Genomic DNA, 21,074 nt, shown 5'->3' with positions numbered 1-21,074 from the left:
CCTTCAGAAAACATTGACCTAAATTACCTCATCTGTGATTCAGATCCCCATTTGTAAAATTATAACACTACTCTTACCGTCTATGGGTTCTGTGAGACTAAATTAATGCACTTGAAGTTCTCAGTGCTGAACATCATAGACATGCCTATAAATAAATGAAATAAAAATTGTCATCTGTCTCCTGCCATGTACTTTGATAGCTCTTAAAAGCTTGCTCTTGCCCTTTAATACTCAGATGTTTATCTTGTAAAATCAGCTACTTAGTGTGCATGTGTGCATGGAGCCAGGAATGAAACTGATTTTATGATATGCAGCAGTACGCTTTACCCTGTCGGAATGAAGTATCAAGCCCCACCTTGTAAAGAATAAAGATTTTTCTTTTTCTTTTCTTTTTTTAAGTATTGAAACTGGGGATTGGATGAATGAGGAAGAGCCTGGATGGAATGAGCTGGTAATAGATAAGATACAGTGAAATGAAGGAAGAAATTTGTTTTGAGCCAAAGAATAAGAAACAGAACAAGATCTGAATGACAGAAGCTACTTGACAATTCAAACAGTAGCAAAAACCACAAGAGCAAGCAAGGGATTTGATGAAAAAGGTGAGTGCAACATGCAAGATAATCAAGACGCTGTCATGGGGAATAAAAAAATATGGTGATTGGATAGATGCCAATTTGAGTGTGGGGCAAATGGTTGAATGTTAAATATATTGATTTGTGAATGACAGTGAGGGGAAAGATGATCATGCTGATGTAGGATATATATTAGTGCAAAACAAGAGCTGCTGTCGTTAGAGATACAAAAACAACGAGGGATTGTATAGTAAGATGCTCTACATAAAGAACAATGATCATTCAGCTATGCAGATAGAGAAAAATTGCACACTAGCAGAGTAAAAGTACTTATAATTATAAAAAAAATAACCTAGGTATTGTCAAAAAATTGTAATATCAAGACAACCCCGATTATGAAAGAGTAAATTTAGACTAAGCCACACAAAATATGACGATGCCTGAAAATCACAAATATGAGCAGAGTGATTCAGAACAGGAAAAAATAGTATTGTGTTTCGATATACAGTAAGGCCATTTTCAAATACAGGTATCTGGGCATGTGTAAACCTTGCGTGACTTATCAGCATTGCCAGCTACATACCACCCCCATTAATGTCAGAATGGTCAGACAAAGTCCCATTGACTGATTTTAATTGGCACTACAGGTTGGAAAAATTAAGACACTAAGTTTGAAAATTATGCTGTAGTTATTCATGCATTTGTCATCTATGGACCAAATAATCTTTACACATGAATGTCAGCTGTCGGGCAAGGGCCATGTATATTTGAGGAATGAAAGGCTTGTCATTCTTTGCCTGCAGTCCACCTACTCTACAGGAGGGATATTATTTTAGTGCAAGATCACTATGGAGCAAGCTACCCAGTGAACTGAAATTTTGACTAACTTCAGGAAGTAAGGTTTAGATTAGGGCTCAATGGAACAGATCAGTCCCATGTGACACAGGATACAGGAACTATTATAGGAGATGAGTGAATAAAATATACCACTATGTATACTATTAATCAATTCCGAGGGAGCTATTGATTCAGTAAAATGACCTCTATATTAAACATAAGGTAAAGGATACATTCATTTAAAAAAAGAGGCTTAGATAAAAAAAAACAATGCCCAGTGTTTGACCTAGAGGAGAGGTCAAAATTACACAGGAAAGCAAGGAAACAGTATTTCCAACTGCTTGTCACAAATGTAACAATCATACATAGGGGGAAAACTGGGACAGGGTTATCTCATACTCCTATAACCCTTCTGCCAGGTGGAGCCAGCAGCAACCAGGGCCGGGTTCAATATCTAGGGATTCCTTTTCAACAATACAACACAGAACCAGCTTGAGCCCCCACCCAGTAACCTGGAAAAATTACACACCACTCTGGGTGCCTTTGAGAGGCAATACTTCCCCACTCACAAGCACAATGTCTGAGTGTAGAAAAGAATCTTTTAATGAAAGGAGGGTAGTCACCCAACATTAATTAGGGAAAATGTCACAAGCTGGATTCATAATCATAAAACTGTGAGCAGGACACCCACCCCAGAGTGAGTGGGGCAGTGTCTTCTGCTTCATGTTCTTGAGTTCTACAAGATCTGCAGAAAAGTTCCTTTTCTGTGCTCCTCTTTGCTCCCTCACCATACCCCACTCACAGTGGTTGTCCTCAGTCAGTGAGGACCCAGGGTTCAGGTGTGCATCTATGTGAGTTCACCTCCCATACAGGGAAGAAGGCACCTGGCTTGCAATTGTTCTGGCTGGCCGTCCCGCCTGCCGCTGTTTCTCACCATCTGGCCACCCCGCCAGTCACGGTTCCTCTCCACTGGCTGTCCCACCAGCCATGGTTCTTCCACCTTTCCAGCTGCTCGTTGCCTTGCTCACCACCTCACCAGACACTTGTTCACTGGCTAACTGTCAGTCACTTCTGCTGCCACCTGCCTTTCTGCTATGACCTCTGCAAATTAGTCTCTTAATAATTATCAGCTCTTTGCAGGCTGGGCAGAAACACTGCCCCATCTCAAGTGATTTCAGCTTTCATTTAAGCACTTTAACATAACAAAGAGGATCCTAATGAAGCTTATGTAGCTCTCTCTTTGAACAGTCGGAAGGAACAGGTTACCCACACTAGAGACCCTTAGAGAGAGAGAGAGTGCACACCTCCTGGCTAGGACACCTGTCCCCACGCCTCTTACTTTCACAAGGCTATGGCATTCGAGCCCCTGGCTTTCAGCTGCGGGTGATCCCCTCATTTGCAACAGGTTAAGCACAGTTCTGCTCCCCTTTATTCATACAATAATGACAACAACATTGGTAAAAGCATTTCACTACCCCTGCATTCAGTACTAAAGTGATTTGTAACCCAACAGCAGCCAAAGTTGATCACTTTGAGCAACACCACTCTATCTGCTGGATATCTAAGCAGAGCAGGTGTGTTCATGTAAATGAAGTCTGCTCCTGAAGTCTCTTCCGCTAGCTATCAGGGGAGAATTCATTCAGATCCTGCTTACAAGCCTCCATGTAGTGCTGTTCAGTTACAACATACTTTCTGTAGTATAAATCAGTAAAGCAAGCGTCTATATCATGAAAACCAGAAGTGAGAGTACAGGCCACGTTTTCAAGGGAGGGTGCAATAAATGAGCTCACAAAGCTGAGCATGCACCTGTTGGAACCACATATAAGAACTTAGGCAGTGTGACTCTATGCATTGCAAAGCCTAACTTTTAGGCACCTTGCCAGTCACAGGAACTACACTATGATCCACACAGCCTGAGTTAGGCGCCTAAAATCCCTATACAATGAATGGGGAGAGATAGGCAGCTCCCCCATAGTGTGCTGACTTTTTGTGGATCACAGTCTAAACTGCCTAACTAGCCAATAAGAGATGCTCAGGAGAGGGGCACAGAATTAAGTACTTAAGTCCAGGCTGCAGGGAGGCACCTATCTCTACTAGAGATCTATACCTGGGAACCCTCTCCTGGAGTCAGGTGGTTTAAGCACCGAAGATGTTTTTTGTGAGAATTTAAGCAAGTGCCTAATTCCACACAAAATGATTGAAGGAGGAGGAGCCACCTCCAATCTTTTATCTCAGTGGTTAGAGCACCCATCTATAATGTGGTTCAATTTCCTCTTCTTCCAGAGGGGGAAGAAAGGATCTGAATAGGGATCTCACACCTTTGAGGAGAGTGCTCTAACCACTGAACGATGGGATGTTCTGATATAGGGCTTCCTCAGTCTCTTCTGTTAAAGCAGTTCTGCTATGGATAAATAGTCATTAGAGCAGGGAGAACTGAAATCTGGGTTTCACACTTCGCAGGTGTATGCTCTAAGCACCAGGCTACAGAGTCATTCTTGCGCTCTCTCATGTGCTTTCTCTCTTTATCTGGCCCAGTGACTAAGAATTTATCCAAAATGGAATGCCTTCAATAGGAGAGACTGAGGTACTACCACAGCTCAATGGTTAGAGCACACTTCTGAAAGGTCTGGGAGCTCCCAATTCAAATCCTTTCTCAGCATCAGGCAGAGGAGGAAATTGAAGCTGCATGTCCTAGATCTCAGCTGAGTGTTCTAGTTCTATAAGGGCAGCAGCTCCTCCTCCAGACAGATTTTGAATGGGTCCTGATCTGGTAGGTGGCCTTTGAGCATGCCTACCAGATCGGGCCATGCCCACAAAATAAGGCAGACGAACACTTATCTTCCCCAGTTCATGGATTGCTCTGGGGATTAGCTGGGAGATATGTGTCCGGACTCTTAGAGTGAGGCAGCAGTTCATGTGCTCAGAGGCAGAAACGTAGATGCCTATGGAACTTTTCCCTGAAAATTTAGGCACTGAGTGAGTTTAGACACTTACATAATTTGGTGGAAGATTTGAATCACATTGGAGCCTAAAACTGGGCCTTAGGTGCCTAAGTACCATTGTGAATCTAGCCCTAAGTAACTTAGAAGTCCAGGTCCCATTGACAGCCAGTGACTTTAATAGACAGCTTATTCTTTTCAATAAAAAGTTTACTCAATTGATGAATAACATGCATGGAGGTATATTATTCTCTCATCTCCTGCAGTAGTTCATATATCATATGGGACTGATCTGCTGATGGAATCCTGACCTAAACCTTGGTTCTCCTGGTTAATCAAAATCCCAGATCATTTAATTGGTTGTTCCATGGTGGATCATAGTCAAAATAATATGACTATCATTCTTTGAATGTGTTTTGCTGTATTTGTGTTACTTGGGCATTTCTGAAAAGTTTGCCCCAAATCAGAAAACCAACTGGAATGTTTCTAGATTGAAATTTTCATCTGCATCCTTCTTTTGTCACATTTAAAGTTTAAAAAATTAAAAAGGTGAAAGTTACCCCATATAACAAGCTCTGAACATCCAGATATAATTCCTTCCTTCCTCATCTAACAAGTCAAAATGAAGCCAAGGACATCACAAATAAAGAGAGCTCACTTTTCATACAGAAAAGTACTGTATCGTCCAGTGTCTCAATTAACATATTGCGTGAATTGCATCTGTGATATATAATAATATATTTTTTAAAAAGCTTTTGGATTTTGCTCTTTTTTGTAAGCTCTGTTATTGTCAACTCATTTAGTGGCTTCTGATCAAGGAATTCAGTAAATCAAGTTAGTGTTTTCTAGTTTGGGAAGATTTTTCCTTTTACTTTGAATCTTCTGAGGCTATCACATTTTGCTTTGAATGAATTTTTATAAGACTGCTGCTGATACTGACAGTTAAAAAAATGTAGTGACTGCTCTCACATCATGAACTATCATTTTTCTTAATATAAATAATTTCTATTTTGCTGCAATCCATTTTGCTATTGTCAACTACAAAAAAAAAAAAAAAAAAAAAAACCACAGCCACCTCAGTGCTTAAGCCTTCATTTAGGTAAATACTTAAGTACAGGCTGAAATTGCATTCTGGAAAATTCTAATACAGTGCCAGTCCTGGTTCTAACCCAATTCAGTTTGGAACCAGGCCTGGAATTGTAATACACCTCACTAATAGAACATAAGGGACATTGTATTGTGCTAACTTAATAAATTGTCCACACAAAGCTTGTAGAGTTTACACTTCCCTGTGCTCTTTTAGACACTCCTAGCCCTTCTTAGACTAGCTCTACTGAGGTGTAAGAATGTCTAAGAGGGTCTAAATTACACCAAGGAACTAGAAGACATATAAGTACATCCTGCATTAACTTACAAAGTCTTACATCTACTGCGTGAAAAGGGTTATAATTTATGCCACTTTTTGCATAACTTCTGAATTTAGTCTCACATGTCCCATAGGAATCGATTAGTTTTGTTATATATTCCAATTCTTCTGAATTCAGGGGCATACATAATGTTTATCTTATAGGTAATAGGCCAATGAGACCTCTTCTATGCTAGAGGCTAGATTCTCTGCCGCATAACTTATTGAACTCAGGAGAGTCTTGGCAGCAGAGAATTTGACTATACATTCAGTATGTAGAGCCATCAAGGAGCCCAAAAGTCATAGTAGGTGAAGATCTGTTAAGAATTCTGAGTCCTCTCTGAAAATCAGGTTTACTGAGAACCCGGTGGAAGGTGAGGGCTGTCCAACTTTTTGTTAATGCTAAGGTTATCACAAGGCCTGTAGCCTTAAGGTGTTAGCTGTCTAGCCTCTACACAAAATGCCCTCCTGAGGAGCAATGAAGCCATAGATTTCATTTGGATGCAAGGGGAGCAGTACCAGGAGTGTGGCTACCCTGCACAGAGTCCATATCAGCGGATGGTGTATAAAGGGCACTTAGAGCTCACCTTTTCACTATCTTGATTCTACGCTATTCTATTCAGTCTGGTCGCTCGATGGTGGGAAAGAGCCTAGCCTTAGGGCTGCTCTAATTTACTTTAGGCTGGAGTAGCTACAGGGGGCTGAAAACAAGTCAAGTGATTCCTCCAATCACATCCCCTTTTCCATGCTCTGCCAATAGCAGGGAGGGTGACTGGTATAAGAACCCGGATGCTGTCTCTGTACCATCACAGCATCACCCTTACAAGTGGACCTTCCTGACTCAACTGAAAGGGCTGGAGGACCAGATTATATGATCAGAGATCTGGCCTAGTAAGTGGAATCTTGTAGCACTCAGCTGTTTTGTGCTGAGCTGGCATAGCATACATTTAACTGAAATCATTGATTTCAGAGTGTAAAAGAAATGAAAAGTTACTATGTGAAGATAAGAGAAAATGGTCAAAATCAGGGCTTTTGTTGTTTTAATTAATGAGCTGGAGTTTGTTTTGCTTATTTTCTTCTTCATGTCTGGTTGCATGCAAGATTTGCAATGCCTCCAGCAGAGTTCCCTCCTCCTTTTGGAAACTGTACTGTATGTTGTCTAATTTTTCTCCTCCAGCCCGATACCAGAGACATTCACAGTAGATTTATGAGAATGTGAGAGCTGATGGTGCCATTGTTCTGCCTCTTCATCTTCCAGCTCCGTGATTATTCTAAAACAGTCTGGAAATTAGTTTCTCACAAGAATGATGGGCCTCCTAAAGACATGACTGCTGTGTAATTAAAAGGAATTAGATTCAACACCACCACCAAACTGAAATTTGTTGTGGAAAAGCAGCTCTAGCTGTAATTTAGCTGACTCCTGGCATTCTTCTATATAATGTACTACATGTTTTTATCTTAAACCACTGTTAAGAGGCAGAGGGAATTTTCAGTGGAGTTTACTGAGAACTTAAAATAAACTAATCAAGAGCTTCAAGTACTGAGATAACAGATGGAAATTAATAATCTGCAAACAATTGGAGGTATGAAAATATGTTTAGGATCCACCTGCACCGAGGCAGGTGTGGGTGCTAAGATTTGTCAATGACAAGAAAACCCAAAATCCCATAGTACTGCACTCTGTGGTTTTTTCGTTATCATCCACAGCAAAGAACAACATGAAAAGGTTATTGAGCTGACAGGCAAAGATTATTCCATCCTCCACCCCCCTTATTTTTGTTCAAAGTGAAGATCAGGAATTAGATTAAAATTTGCTTTTTCATATTAGAAAAATTCCAGTAATTAAATACATTAGAATGTCAGTATTTCTTTCCCCCTCCCTCATCCGGTCCCCCAACTATGGAGAAAAATATGAAATAGGGGGGAATTGAACTTTTTCCCTGTTACAAACAGGCAAAAATTTCCCCTAGCCATTTAAAGAAACTTTATATAGTTTCAAGATTAAATAGTTTGGAGATTATATATTGTTAAATTGCTTCCTCCTTTAAAATCAAAAGTGTAGTAACCTTTTGGGCACATTAACATTATGATGGGCTATCATTGAAACCAAGAGTTTAACTGCATTTGAAAAAGGATCAGACATTTACAAATATCCAGAGTTACTGTAGTAAATACTGTATTAAAAACAAACAAGAACTTTGGGAGGCATTTAAGCCATCATTCTTCAGGGGATAAACCAACTGCTAACTATTGGTGTTGGGAGGAAGATGATTTTAGGGCAGGTTATCCCACAACTCCCTACTTATGGGCTTCTTGCATCTTCCACAAGCTGGTATTATTGGCCATTGTCAGAGACAGGATACTGAAGTAGATGGATCAGTGATTTTGTCCAGTATACAGTGACTATGTTGTATGAGCCTATCCTATGTGCTGTAATCAAGGAGAAAGCTCTGAACACCTCATAGGAGGAAGCAGCAGCACCATATAGGATCAGGTGCTAAGCTCTCTCCAGTTATGGAATTCTGATCCCCAAAAAGTCTCATTATTTCCATGTGTTTTCCAGCAGATGTGCATTTATATAGGTTAAACATCTGGAGCTTTGTTACTGTGACTTAAGAGATATAGTATTCTATCAACCCAAGAGAGGAACTGAAAAGCACTTCAGAATAAAATGCATAACTGAGGTATGTCTCTCTGCTTGTGTTTCCCTTCTATCGATTTTTTTTATTGTGAGTGTATGTACAAAGGATTTTCTTATGCTAAAGAAATCGAAACAAAACCACTTAAAATACAATCATCATAAAGTAAGGGGCTGGGTAGCATACAAACAGATGAATGAATTTAAAAACAAAAATCACTCTTGGTTTCTTGGGGGATCCAGATTCTGGGTGGCTGCTCAAGCCCCTGTGATATACCACCCTGGCCTGCAAAAGGAGTTCAGTGGATTTTGTGGCCCTCTACCACCTTGCACCTCCCGATGCTCTAAGCAGAACATTCTACCCTCTACCTGTTGCTTACATGGCAGAAATCAAAGCAAACAGCAGTATAAAAGTGGGAGAGTAAGGGATTTGCATTCAGTTTTATACAAATAAATGGAGAAAACTAAAAACTCAAATTTATATTGAGTGAATACATGATTTTTAAGACATTGGTCTTTGTGACGCATGGCTACAAAGGGTTAAACATCCTGCAAAATAAAGAACCCTCAAAAGCCATGTGGGGAGATAATATTTGTGTTTTTGTGTATTTATGTATGTATGAGTAGCATTGACAATGTAATGAACAGTCCCTGTCTCTGCTGTATTCTGATAATTCAGCAGTCAAAAGAACATCCTATCATTTAAATGAATTGGAAACACAGGATATCTCAGTATTCATCTCTTTGAAATGTACTGTGAATGGTGGAGGAACAAGCAAATGGCCTTTGTTAATTTGTATAGCTAAGTACAGGTGATGGGCCCCCTTCAACGTCATCCTAATGAGGAACTCCTGAGGAACTCCAACTTGTCAAAAGACATGCAATTGTATAAAAGATCCTTGGGTCCTGATTCTGTCATCTCAGCTCTGCTTAAGCTTCATCAGGGGAAGTTTGAGTCACAAGACTGAGGTCCCAGTTATGCTGGTGCACCCTGAATGTGATATTTGGACATTGGACTATCACCTATTAATTGAATTCTAAAGGAACTCTTTGAAACTACAAAGCTCACCACCTCTGCGTTGACTCTGAACCTCAATGGATTGAACTTGTGTCTGTATCTATATTGATCTTTTAACCATACTTCCTTTTGTTTTGTAATAAATTTTAGTTTAGTTAATAAGAATTGGCTGTTGCACGTATTTGGGTAAGATCTGAAACATTCATTAACCTGGGAGGTAATGTGTCTGATCCTTTGGGATTGGTAGAACCTTTTCTTTTATGTGATGAAATAAGATTTACAGAAATTTTCATCATATTTGATGTGTGTACCTGGATGGAGGCCTGAGGCTGGATTTCTTTAAGGGAACCATGTTGTTTGGATTTCTGAGTAACCAGTAAGGTAATAAAGAAGCTGTTTTATGCTGGCTTGGTGAATCTAAGTATTGGAATATCTACGAGCTTTATAGAGATTGTCTGCCCCATTCTTTGCAGTTCACCGTAATTGGGTGACCACGACTGGCTCCCCATTAGGGCCAAAGTCTTATTTGGCTAAATTTATATTATATATAATAAAACATGTAAGTCGACTGATGCTGGATAAAAATGGCCATTTTGATTTCAATACAATGTGTTCTAAATCAAGCAAAATGACAAGCATTCCAGGATTTTCATGCCCACCAAATAGTTCATTGTGAAGCACACTTTCTTTCAATAAGTCAGGAAGGCTGGAACATTCTCCAAAGGCCCAATATGTTTGTTTTTATTGCTTTCAGATTTTTTTATAAGCTTTAGGATCTACAGCTGCATTTCTAACCTCACTTATGCTGTTGTAATGGCACATTATTTTCTCTGGTGAAGGAAATGCTGACAAATGAATCACTTGCAGTGTGTTTTTGGTCTACCAGCCCTAACAATCTAAATCAAAATGGAAAAGAAGTTTCACCCTGTGTAAAACCAAAGAAAACAATTATTGATAATAGTTATGCTGTTTTCATCCTGAATTTCTCCCATTTATTCTATCAAATCAGTTCTTAAAGGCTTCTTTGCACTCACGTCCACTACTGGCTTTCTCACAGGAATAATGGAAGTTGTTATGTTGTGAATGCTACACAAATATAATTATATTCCCAAATACCATAAGCTCCTCCTTAAGTCTTTTAATTATGAATATAATTTGCAAAGGGTAAGTACACACGAGAATATTTACCAGCATGATATACTTAGAACATAAACTTGTCAGGACAGGGACTGCCTCTTATGGGTTTGTGCAGTGTCTAGTACAATGGGGCTTTGATGTTGTTTGAAGCCTTTCGAGGCTATTATAATAATAATGATGATCTTGGAAACAATCAAATTCTCAAATCAAGGGAAAGCGACAGTGATAACATTACAACTTCCCCTCAATATGGCAAATAGCAAGTTTAGGCCTACCAACCTTGACTATGCCCTTTCACTATTGCAAATTTGGCTTTTAATAAAAAATAGGTGTAGGGAAATCATCCATTTTTAAAACAAAACTCTGTTCTGCAAAATGCATCAGAAATGTGGAAAATATAGACAATTTGGACATTCCCCTTTCATATTATGTCATCACTTCCTGTGACTCCCTGAAATAACATGTTTTGTTTTTCAAGGCTTCCTGTTCACTGGACCAGTGGGATATATGTGAAAAATCTATGAATCATTTTCCCACTGTTTTCACAATCTATTGCTCAAATGAGCTCAGTCTTGCAATATTTCAAATAGAATGGATGGGGGAAAAGTCTATTCCATTATTTTCATTGGAGACAATAGGAATGGAGAGAGAAAGATGGTAAGAAATAGAAATATATAAACCACACAAAAGAAAATAAGTATGGAAACATCCTGTCATCTTTATTTAAAGGGAAAGTCATATGTTTGTTTTTCACTGGGAATGAGACTTTGAAAGCTAACAGATGGCAAATTATTCACTTTCTTGTTTCCTGCCTATTCCTTTAAGATGAATGGCCATTATACTTTATGCAAAGTGACCCAAATAAAAACTAGTTTCTGAGAGACTGAAGCAAGGATGGAATTGTCCCTAGTGAAACCACTACTTATTAATAAAGAGGAGAAAATACTGCTTGAATGTTTGGAGAGTCAAACACTTGGCACATAACTGACATCAATGGATACAGTCAGTTAGCTTCTAATGTAGTGGAAGCACATTTACATGATATCAAGCTTACAAATGCAAGCAAAGACATTTTTATTGATCAAAAAACAGACTAACTGAACTTGAGCAAAACGTGCTTTTGTATATTTGTCTGGTCCATAATTAAGAGCTTATTCAAAGCAGATATTTCATGCAGCATAGCTATTTGTACTGACTAAAGAGCCATTTTCTGCATATTAAATGTTTGGTGTCTTACCTTCTTCCAAATATATTATCAAGCCTTCCCCAACTGTAAATATCTGCCTCTGAATTTGCCTTTTTTTTTTTTTTTTTTTTAGTGGCTGAGATAAAAGATGATGATATTGACAAGTGCTGAACTCTAATATCATTTGACTTTATAAAGAAACGATTGAGGAATCCAAAGTTAGAGGAGAACATTCTATATGGTACAAATCATCCAGGGGAAGTGTGCAGGGAATAATGTGTAAGAATTAGAATATGCATCTCTCTGCTTCTGCCAATGAGCACCCAAAATGTAACATTCCCTACTCCTAATAATAAATGGCAAAGATGTAGCATGAGTTACCAGATCTCCTAATTATTTATTATTAAATCTAACTTGGGCAGCTCACTTAGAAATAATGGTAGTACTTTGTATTTCTAGAGTTTTTTTCACCCACATGCATCCCAAAGTATGGCACTTATACATAAAAGTAGAGCAGAGGGTGAACTGGATTTTTGGTTCATGGGAAAATCCACAATTTCAAATTTGTTTCTATTCAGAAACAGAATGAAAACAACAACAACAAAATCAAAATTTTCCATGAAATGAAATTCTGAAAGCAATCGTTCTGTGTTTGAATTCTAATTTTGACATTTGAAAGTATTATATAATATGAAATTTAAAAAAATTAAAACAAAAGGTCATTGTGATGGTGTGTCCACCCCACACAAGGCCTGAAGTGGTTCAGGTGGCTAGGTGGGCCAGTTAATCACCTAGGCTGCACCTGAAGGAGGAGCCAGGGAGCAAGGATTAATTAGAGATGGTGCTCAGTTGGACAGGAACAGGAGGAGCATGTAAAAAGCCCTGTAGCTGAAAGCAGAAGAGGGCTGCAGAGAGAGAGAGAGAGAGAGAATCACTCTCTGGGTGAGAGAAGATAAGGGAGGAAGTAGCCCAGGGATACAGCAGTAGGGTGTAGTCCTTGACTACTTGTTTAGGTTCCTATGGGCTGGAACGCAGAGTAGAGTTGGGCCTACGTTTCCCTACCAGCCACTGGGCAGTGGCATCATTAAGGGGCAATGAGAGGAAAGAATCAATTATCCCAGACAGTCTAAGACACTTCAATACCCCAGAAAGGGAGGATTACAGTGAGCTGGCCAGAGTGCCAAACCATGAAGCGGGAGTAGCTGAGTCCCGAGAGAGTGAGAATGATGGAGTGAGCAACCCCAGAAGGGGTGTTGGACTGGCAGAGCTAATCCCCATATGCAGCCAGAAGGAGGTGCTCCAGCAGTGAGTAAAGCATCCCATGGCAGTCACTTTGAAATGGAAAATTAGAAGATTCTTTTTTTTTACAAAAGTTAGAAATATAGCATTTGAACCTTTTAAAAAAGGCTTGCTTTCAGTTTTTCCTTTCTAAACAAAATTTTGTTGAAACTGACATGTTTCTGCTAAATATTTTGCTTTAGACAAATTACCATTTTCCAGTCAAGCCAAGTTTAATAAAACTGATGATGCAGACTCTAATTCTAGTGAGAGCAGCTATACAATTAATGAAACTAAACTCTGGTACCAGATTGTGTGGGTGGGATCAAGCAAAGTTATAAATGCTTTTATAAGCAGAAGGGTCTGATGTTTTAATCGTGCTATAAATATGATTATTTTGCCATATGCAATTAGATGGTGTTACATGCAGCTGGAAATTCTCACAGTAACAGGTTGTTGATGAGACCCTCAACTTTGGACCCGCCTCCCACCCTTGGTCCATAAGTGTGTTGTGGAGGTTGTTTCTGAATAGGTGGAGAATGACTGGTGGGTGCACCTGGGTAAGGGTTGGGAAGTTTTGAGCTGGGAAAGGGATGGATTGGGCTGGCAGGAAGAAATGGAGTCATTGGGAGAAATGGAGTCATTTGGTGAATGGAGTTAAAGATAAATTGGTGCGGTGTGTTAGTTTGCAGGGGTAGAGGTTAGGACCATCAAGGGTCACAGAGGGATAAATGGGAAAATTACTGTTTTCTTCTATCTTCCATCTTTGATAATAGATAGATCTAAGCCCATTTATTGCAGAGGACTTCAGTTAATGAAGTGGAGTAGATGATGAGATCATTCATGAAAGTTAAGGTGGGAGAAATTGAATTTCCATTTGATTTTTATTTGGATGCAAGTTAGGTTGTTAATGATATTTGTGTCTCTAAATGCCATGTTGCACATGGAAGTGATAATATATGCAGTTAGCAAGTGCCAGTTTGAGGCCATTTTTGATAACAAGTATGGACCTGAATCAACAAGGCTCTTAATCATATGTCTGGTTTCATTGGCTTCATCTTTATCTTCCTAAGGTAGAAAAAAAAAAAGCTAATATGCCTGCACACTCAAAAAAATCTCTTGTCTCTTTATCTAAAGATAAGAATGGTTTATTTTATTTCCTTTTGACAAGGCCAGAGATAAACATGATGGGGTTTAAACTATGTGAGGATATTTTAGGATGACTAATCAAATGTATCTAAAATGTGTATATGTTTGTCCCCTTTACTATAAATGTATTTTTTAAATGTGAAAGAAGATGAGGGATGGGACCAAAGTGAGTGATTCTTTGGATTGGCTAGGGTATGTATGTATGGTAAGGTATGACTGTTGAACTTCACTGTTAAAACAAATGGCTGTATGTTCAATTGTATTTGATGTTTTCAAAGAAACATGTGGAAATAATGCCATTAAAAAATAAAATAAAAGGCACGCAGTTACACCAGGAGAAAAGCTTTAATCTCTGGGTCAAAAGGCATTGCTAATACTTCATGAGTGTTTAATAAAATATTAGACTCGATACAATAGGTTGATGGCACATGATAAATCTTTATATGCCTGATTACACATTATGTTCCTATATACCCTGATGATATCCTCACATATTGACCTATTCTTTACTGAAAGGAGATCATTTTAATCCTGCAGTTCTTGTAATACTCATATTGTATCTCTGCCATATCATGCTTCATTAGTGTCAAATATGGGCTTGGGCACATTCTCTGTGAGGTCTTTTGTATACTTGATGAAAGAGATTGCAAAATCCTAATAATGCTAACACTATCCTGTGAGAACATAAAAGAAAAGAACAAAAGAACATACAAATACCTCTGAATCTAAAGTAAACACTGAATGGGAAACCACTAAAACTATCTTCATTGCTGTGTCTTGCTGAGGAAAATGGAAGGAATATCATAACTAATTTGGTGGCTTACATCTAAGGCTTACATCTCAAAGTTCTTTATACTAATTAATTATGAAGCCTTGTAACATCCCAGGTAGGAACTACTCATTTTATTATAATGAGGCAAACTGAGTCTAAGTGAGGTGCTCAAGGTCACACACAGACCTGTTTGAAAAATTGAGGGGTGTCAAATCACAATTTCTCCCCTCTTTTTTTAAATTCTAACTAAAAAAATTCATTGCAATTTTTAATTTAAAAAAATCAACCAGCTCTAGTCACACAGTTAGTCAGAGGCAGAATTGGGACCAAACATAGGAAATAAAGCATCTTGGTGCCCCACTCTGAACACTATTTCCTCCCTACAATCATGTAGAAAACATTTTCTAATGTAATGAGTGATTAATGTTAAAGATTACAGGGATTCTTGATAAGACATAACTTAGCAAAATTTACTAACTGTGTCATGCGGATCTGTGCTCAGTAGGGCCACAGTTTGCCATGGGTTTCCTTTTGGTGTCATTGAAGAGAGTTGGCTTCCTCCAGGCTTTTGGAGACCTGCACTTGGTCAGATTGAAACCATTAAGTTGTACTGATTGGCCCTGATGGGGGAAGAGGACAAGGTAAAGAGTGTAGGAGTGGTAGAGAGAGGTAAGGCAGTTGGGAATTTGTCTTTCTGCTCTGGCCTGGAAAGCTCAGCAAAGGCCAATTTGGTCCCTTAAAAGAAGTGGTTCCATTTCTCCTCTTCCAAGATAATGGCTTGCTGCTTCCAGGAAAACAACTGGGAGGGGTGGTCAAAGTGACCTAAAACTGGTTTGTTTATCATTTAATAAGGCCTAGAACTTTTTTAGCATATGCTTGTCTCAGATGATGTGAGTAGCCTTAAATGACTTCAGTGTGACCACGCGTACTTAATCTTAGGCACATGCTTAAATAACTTACTGAATCACAGCCTAAGAAGATGGTCTATTAAGATTAAGTCTGTGTGGTCAAACTGAAGCCATTTAAGTCTACTCATGATTAGAGTCAGGCATGTGCCAAAATACCTTGCTGAAATTAAGGCTTTAGCCAGGAACCACAGACCTGTTTTGAGGTTTTTTTATATATATTTGTGTGTGTGTATACATACATACATACACACACACACACCCCTGTCAAATGATTAAAAAGAAATAATTGTGATTACAGTTTTAATTGCACTGTTAATAATAAAATACCATTTATTTAAATATTTTTGATGTTTTCTACATTTTCAAATATATTGACTTCAATTACAGCACAGAATATAAAGTGTACAGGGATCACTTTATATTATTCTTTTCTATTATAAATATTTGCACTGTAAAAAACAAAAGAAATAATATTTTTCAATTTGCCTCATAAAAGTACTGTAGTGTAATCTCTTAATCGTGAAAGTGCAACTTACAAATGTAGAATTTTTTTACATAACTGCACTCAAAAATAAAACAATGTAAAATTTTAGAGCCTACAAGTCCACTCAGTCCTACTTCTTGTTCAGCCAATCAGTACAAACAAGTTTGTTTACATTTATGGGAGATGCTGCTGCTCACTTATTCACAATGCCACCTGAAAGTGAGACCTGGCATTCACATGGCACTGTTGTAGCTGGTGTTGCAAGGTATTTACATGCCAGATATGCTAAACATTTGTATGCCCCTTCATACTTTGACCACCATTCCAGAGGACATGTGTGACGTTGCACTCCATATGATTTTATGAAAATATGCTAATGGGTGTGAATATAATGTAACTGGAATATGCTTCATGCAAAAGATCTTTTGTAAGGTATCATTACAAAGCTTATAATCTATTGAGTGTGTTCATCCTATTTGTATGAATGTATCATTCTTGTATCTGAAATTAGAAATATGAAAGATAACTCTGAGGTCTTATTGTAATTATGTAAAGCACAGGCCATTAATGGTAGTTTAGAATCTTGATGGCCCCCATTAACCAGGACAGTTGACTGTAGATGGCTCTGTTTACTTGCCAGCCTTCCTGTGAGTCAGGCCGAGAAGAATGAAGGCTTGAGGTCTCACAGGACATGTGACCATGTCACCTGGTACTGAAATCCATCTTAAACCTGGTGCTTTTCCATTTCGAAGGAGGGGTGAGGACCCAGACAGACAAGATTCCCACCTCGTGCCAAAGCTATAAATGGGGGTGGAACAAAACAAAGGGGGCTACAGTCATGAGAAATCCCCTAGCTACCACGTGAGCTCAAACAAGGACTGTACCAGGGGAAAGGATTGGGCCCAGACTAGAAAGGAGTTTAGTCTGTGAAAGAAGCTTATTGGAACATCTGAGGGTGAGATTTACCTGTATTCAGTTTCTTAAATGTATTAGGCTTAGTCTTGCATGTTTTGTTTTGCTTGGTAACTTACTTTGTTCTGTCTGTTATTACTTGGCACCACTTAAATCCTACTTTTTATACTTAATAAAATCACTTTTGCTTATTCATTGACCCAGAGTAAGTAATTAATACCTAGGGGAGCAAACAGCTGTGCATATCTCTATCACGGTTATAGAGGATGGACAATTTAGGAGTTTACCCGGTATAAGCTTTATACAGAGTAAAATGGATTTATTTGGGGTTTGGATCCAATTGGGAGCTGGGTGTCTGGGTGCTAGAGACAGGAGCACTTCTTAAGCTGTTTTCAGTTAAGTCTGCAGCTTTGGGGTATGTGGTTCAGACCCTGGGTCTGTGTTGGAGCAGACTGGCATGTCTGGCTCAACAAGACAGGGTTCTGGAGTCTCAAACTGGCAGAGAAAACAGGTTCAGAGGTAGTCTCAGCATATCAGGTGACAGTCCCAAGGGGGTCTCTGTGACTGAACCCATCACAACATGCTTCTATGCTGATGACAAGTTCTGCTTGATAAAGAGCCAATGAAGTGCAGACTGATGCACATTCATTTTCATCATCTGAGTCAGATGCCAACATAAAAGGTTGATTTTCTTTTTTGGTGGTTCTGTAGTTTCTGCATTGGAGTGTTGCTCTTTTAAGACTTCTGACAGCATGTTGCCTACCTTGTCTCTTTCAGATTTTGGAAGGCACTTCAGATTCTTAAATCTTGGGTCGAGTGCTGTAGCTATCTTTAGAAATCTCACAACCTTCTTTGCATTTTGTCAAATCTGCAATGATAGTGTTCTTAAATCGAAAGTGTGATGGATTGTTATCAGAGACTGCCATAACACAAAATATATAGCAGAATACAGGTAAAATCACAGAGCAAGAGACATACAATTCTCCCACAAGCTGTTCAGTCAAAAATTTAATTAATGCATTATTTTTGTAATGATCATCATCAGCATGGAAGCCTGTCCTCAGCACTTAGCTGAGTGGACTTGTAGGCTCTCAAGTTTTACATTGGTTTGTTTTAGAGTGCAGTTACGTAACAAAAAAATTCTACATTTGCAAGTTGAACTTTCATGATAAAGAGATTGCAGTACAGTACTTGTACGAGGTGATTTGAAAAATACTATCTTTTATTTTTACAGTGCAAATATTTGTAATCAAAAAGAATATAAAGTGAGCACTATACTTTTATTCTATACTGTAATTGAAATCAATATGTTTTGAAAATGTAGAAAACCATCCAAAATATTTATAATAAATTTTCTATTGTATAGTTTAACAATGTGATTAAAACTGTGATTAATTGCAATTACTTGTTTTAATCAAGTTAATTTGTTCTGAGTTAATCACTTGAATTACCAGAAATTGACAGCCCTAATATTGATAAATATTCTCTTACAATAAACTAGTAGGCTTAAAAGCCTTGGTTGTCAGTAATAGTGCATCAGTCACTGAAGAAAGTTTATACAAAAACTTCTCTTAAGGTTCCCGTGCATCTCCTGAACAGTAGAGCTTTATTGTTGTAACCAAGTCTTATTTTTCTTTGTCATTCTTGTGTTTTCTGTCACATTCACCTAATCCAAGAACTCAGATGAAGGATTTATTAAATGTCATGATTCCTTTTAATGCATTCAAAACCGCACCACCAAATGTTAAAAGAATGTATGTTATTTTGCAGAAATACATCAATCACAGAAATGAGCAAACTGTAGGTCCAGGTCAATACCTTACAGCCCATTAAACAGAGGGAAGGCAAGCAAGTTTGCTTCTATTCAGTATGACAGATGGTAGGAGTGAATAATAATAATGTATGTCTGTAGTCTTAGCTTGCCAATATTAACATGAAAAATTATCAATCATTAATCCATCAAAGAATGTTAGCTTTCCCAGTCTTAATTATTACTGAACTTTGGGAATAGGAAGTTTAATGAAATAGGTTTAATGCTTGAGTTTAATGGAGCATCTTATTGGGCTGTTATATCAAAAAGCTTTCTCCACCATCAATAAGCTCCAGTATTAAAGAGAAATATTTCACACTAGCTCACAAAAGTAATGAAAGATGCAAGGAGGCCTCAAATCAGGTACCCATGAATTCTGTAACAATCATTTAGTCATGGTCTTTATTTGCAAAATAAGTTAGTGCCAGTTTTAAAAATGGCTTTCAGCATAGCTCCATCCTATGGCAAATAGAATACAGAAGCTTTTTGCAGTATTTTAATTCTGAATCAATTTATGGAAAAATGTCAAACATCTAGATCAAACAACAGAATCAAAGATACTATTGATCTTGGGTGGCTATGTTCCAACCCCACTGACATCAATAGAAAGATTCCCTTTGCCATCAGTAACTTTTGGATCAGGCCTTAGTTCATAAAAGGCCATTTGGCATTATCAACAGCAGAAGTTTCAGTTGAAGGGTCTGGATCATATCATCTAAGAGTGAAGATTGAAAGGTTTAACGAGGGAACCAGACTGTTCAGTTGAAAATGTCTGTATTATTAAAGCTGGTCCATCTGTTCTGTTGCTCACTTTTGGGTTTTTTTTGGACTGTGTTGTACTTCATTCTTTGACACATGCCAAAGAAAAATCTCTAGAACTACATTGCTAAGATAAGTTGATTCCTGTGTAATTGCATTAGCTGATTCCTACAGTAAGTTGAAAATATTTAAAGTTTGCCTTTAAAAAAATCTGTTTTACAAGAGCTTGTTCTGACTCCAGTCCAGCAAGGAAACTGAGAACATTGAACTTTAACCATGTGAGTAGTTCTATTAGCTGTCACATCTTACTCTGTGCCCTGCTTTCCGTTCCCACCTGTAAGGCAGTGAGCCCAAGGAGAGACCATGTGATCTTAGCACTACTGAAGTCCAGCTGATCCTCAGTTGGTATAAGAGAACCTTAAGGGCTTGTTACAAGCTGATGTAAGTTAGAGCAGCACAGAGATTGCTCTAATTTATGTTTAGAGGCCAAGCTTGTTTGACAGCCCTGGGGAGCAAATGGGTGGTGAATAGCCTACTTTCCCCCTCAAAAATACAGCTTGCTTATCATAAGAACTGGCACCAGAACTCTAAAATGTCTCCCAGAGAGAGGATATAATGTTAACCCATGGATTAATTTCTTTCACAGCCTAGTTTAAGGAATAATTTAAATGAAAAAAAAGTATGTTTTAGAACAATTTTTGCTCACAATAGTTTTTAGGCAGTGTGAGCTTTGAGATTATAATTGTAGTTACTAAGGTTTTGTATTCTTAAATGTAACATTGCCTTTACAGATCTGACTAGGACAGTTCTTTGTTCCTATAATAATAAAAGTTCTCCCTTTCATCAAACCATGTATTGGAAAGAGGTAGTGTATTTTTTAGTCTAACAATGTAACATTGAAAATACAAGCAATGTCTTTAAAGTGTTTTCAAGGTTGAAACCATATTAGAGTAATAGCCATTAGTCTACATGTATGTGCCTTCATATAAGATTCAGGAGTATTATATTTGATTACTCAACTAAAACACAGTCATCCATTAACCCCTAGAGAGCTTTCTCTTCTCATGCCGAAGGCCATGTTACTTAGTGTGTCCCCGTTATTTTCAATGATATAGGAAAAGCAGTAGAAAATACAGAAACATTATAAGGTCATGCTGTTGCCATTTCAGTAAAAGACATAGGTCCAAATTCATCCCTGCTGTAATACCATTGAAGTCAGTAGTGTAGTTGCACAAAGGATGAATTTGTCATACACTGTACATTCAAGGGC

The 21,074-nt window shown here is 38.2% G+C and overlaps 1 long non-coding RNA gene across 1 annotated transcript in view; it reads left to right on the top strand.

The window, feature by feature from the left end:
• The first annotated feature begins 251 nt into the window (after positions 1 to 251).
• LOC117875635 overlaps positions 252 to 21,074 on the top strand; it is a 38,341-nt gene continuing 17,518 nt past the window's right edge. Inside the window, exons 1-2 of the long non-coding RNA XR_004645309.1 lie at positions 252 to 599; positions 8,320 to 8,437. This is a non-coding gene — a long non-coding RNA (uncharacterized LOC117875635). The remainder of the gene's footprint in view (positions 600 to 8,319; positions 8,438 to 21,074) is intronic.

This window comes from Trachemys scripta, chromosome 3, assembly GCF_013100865.1.
Source record: "Trachemys scripta elegans isolate TJP31775 chromosome 3, CAS_Tse_1.0, whole genome shotgun sequence".
In the NCBI taxonomy this organism is placed as follows: Eukaryota; Metazoa; Chordata; order Testudines; family Emydidae; genus Trachemys; species Trachemys scripta.
This window is presented reverse-complemented; position numbering and strand designations above follow the sequence as displayed.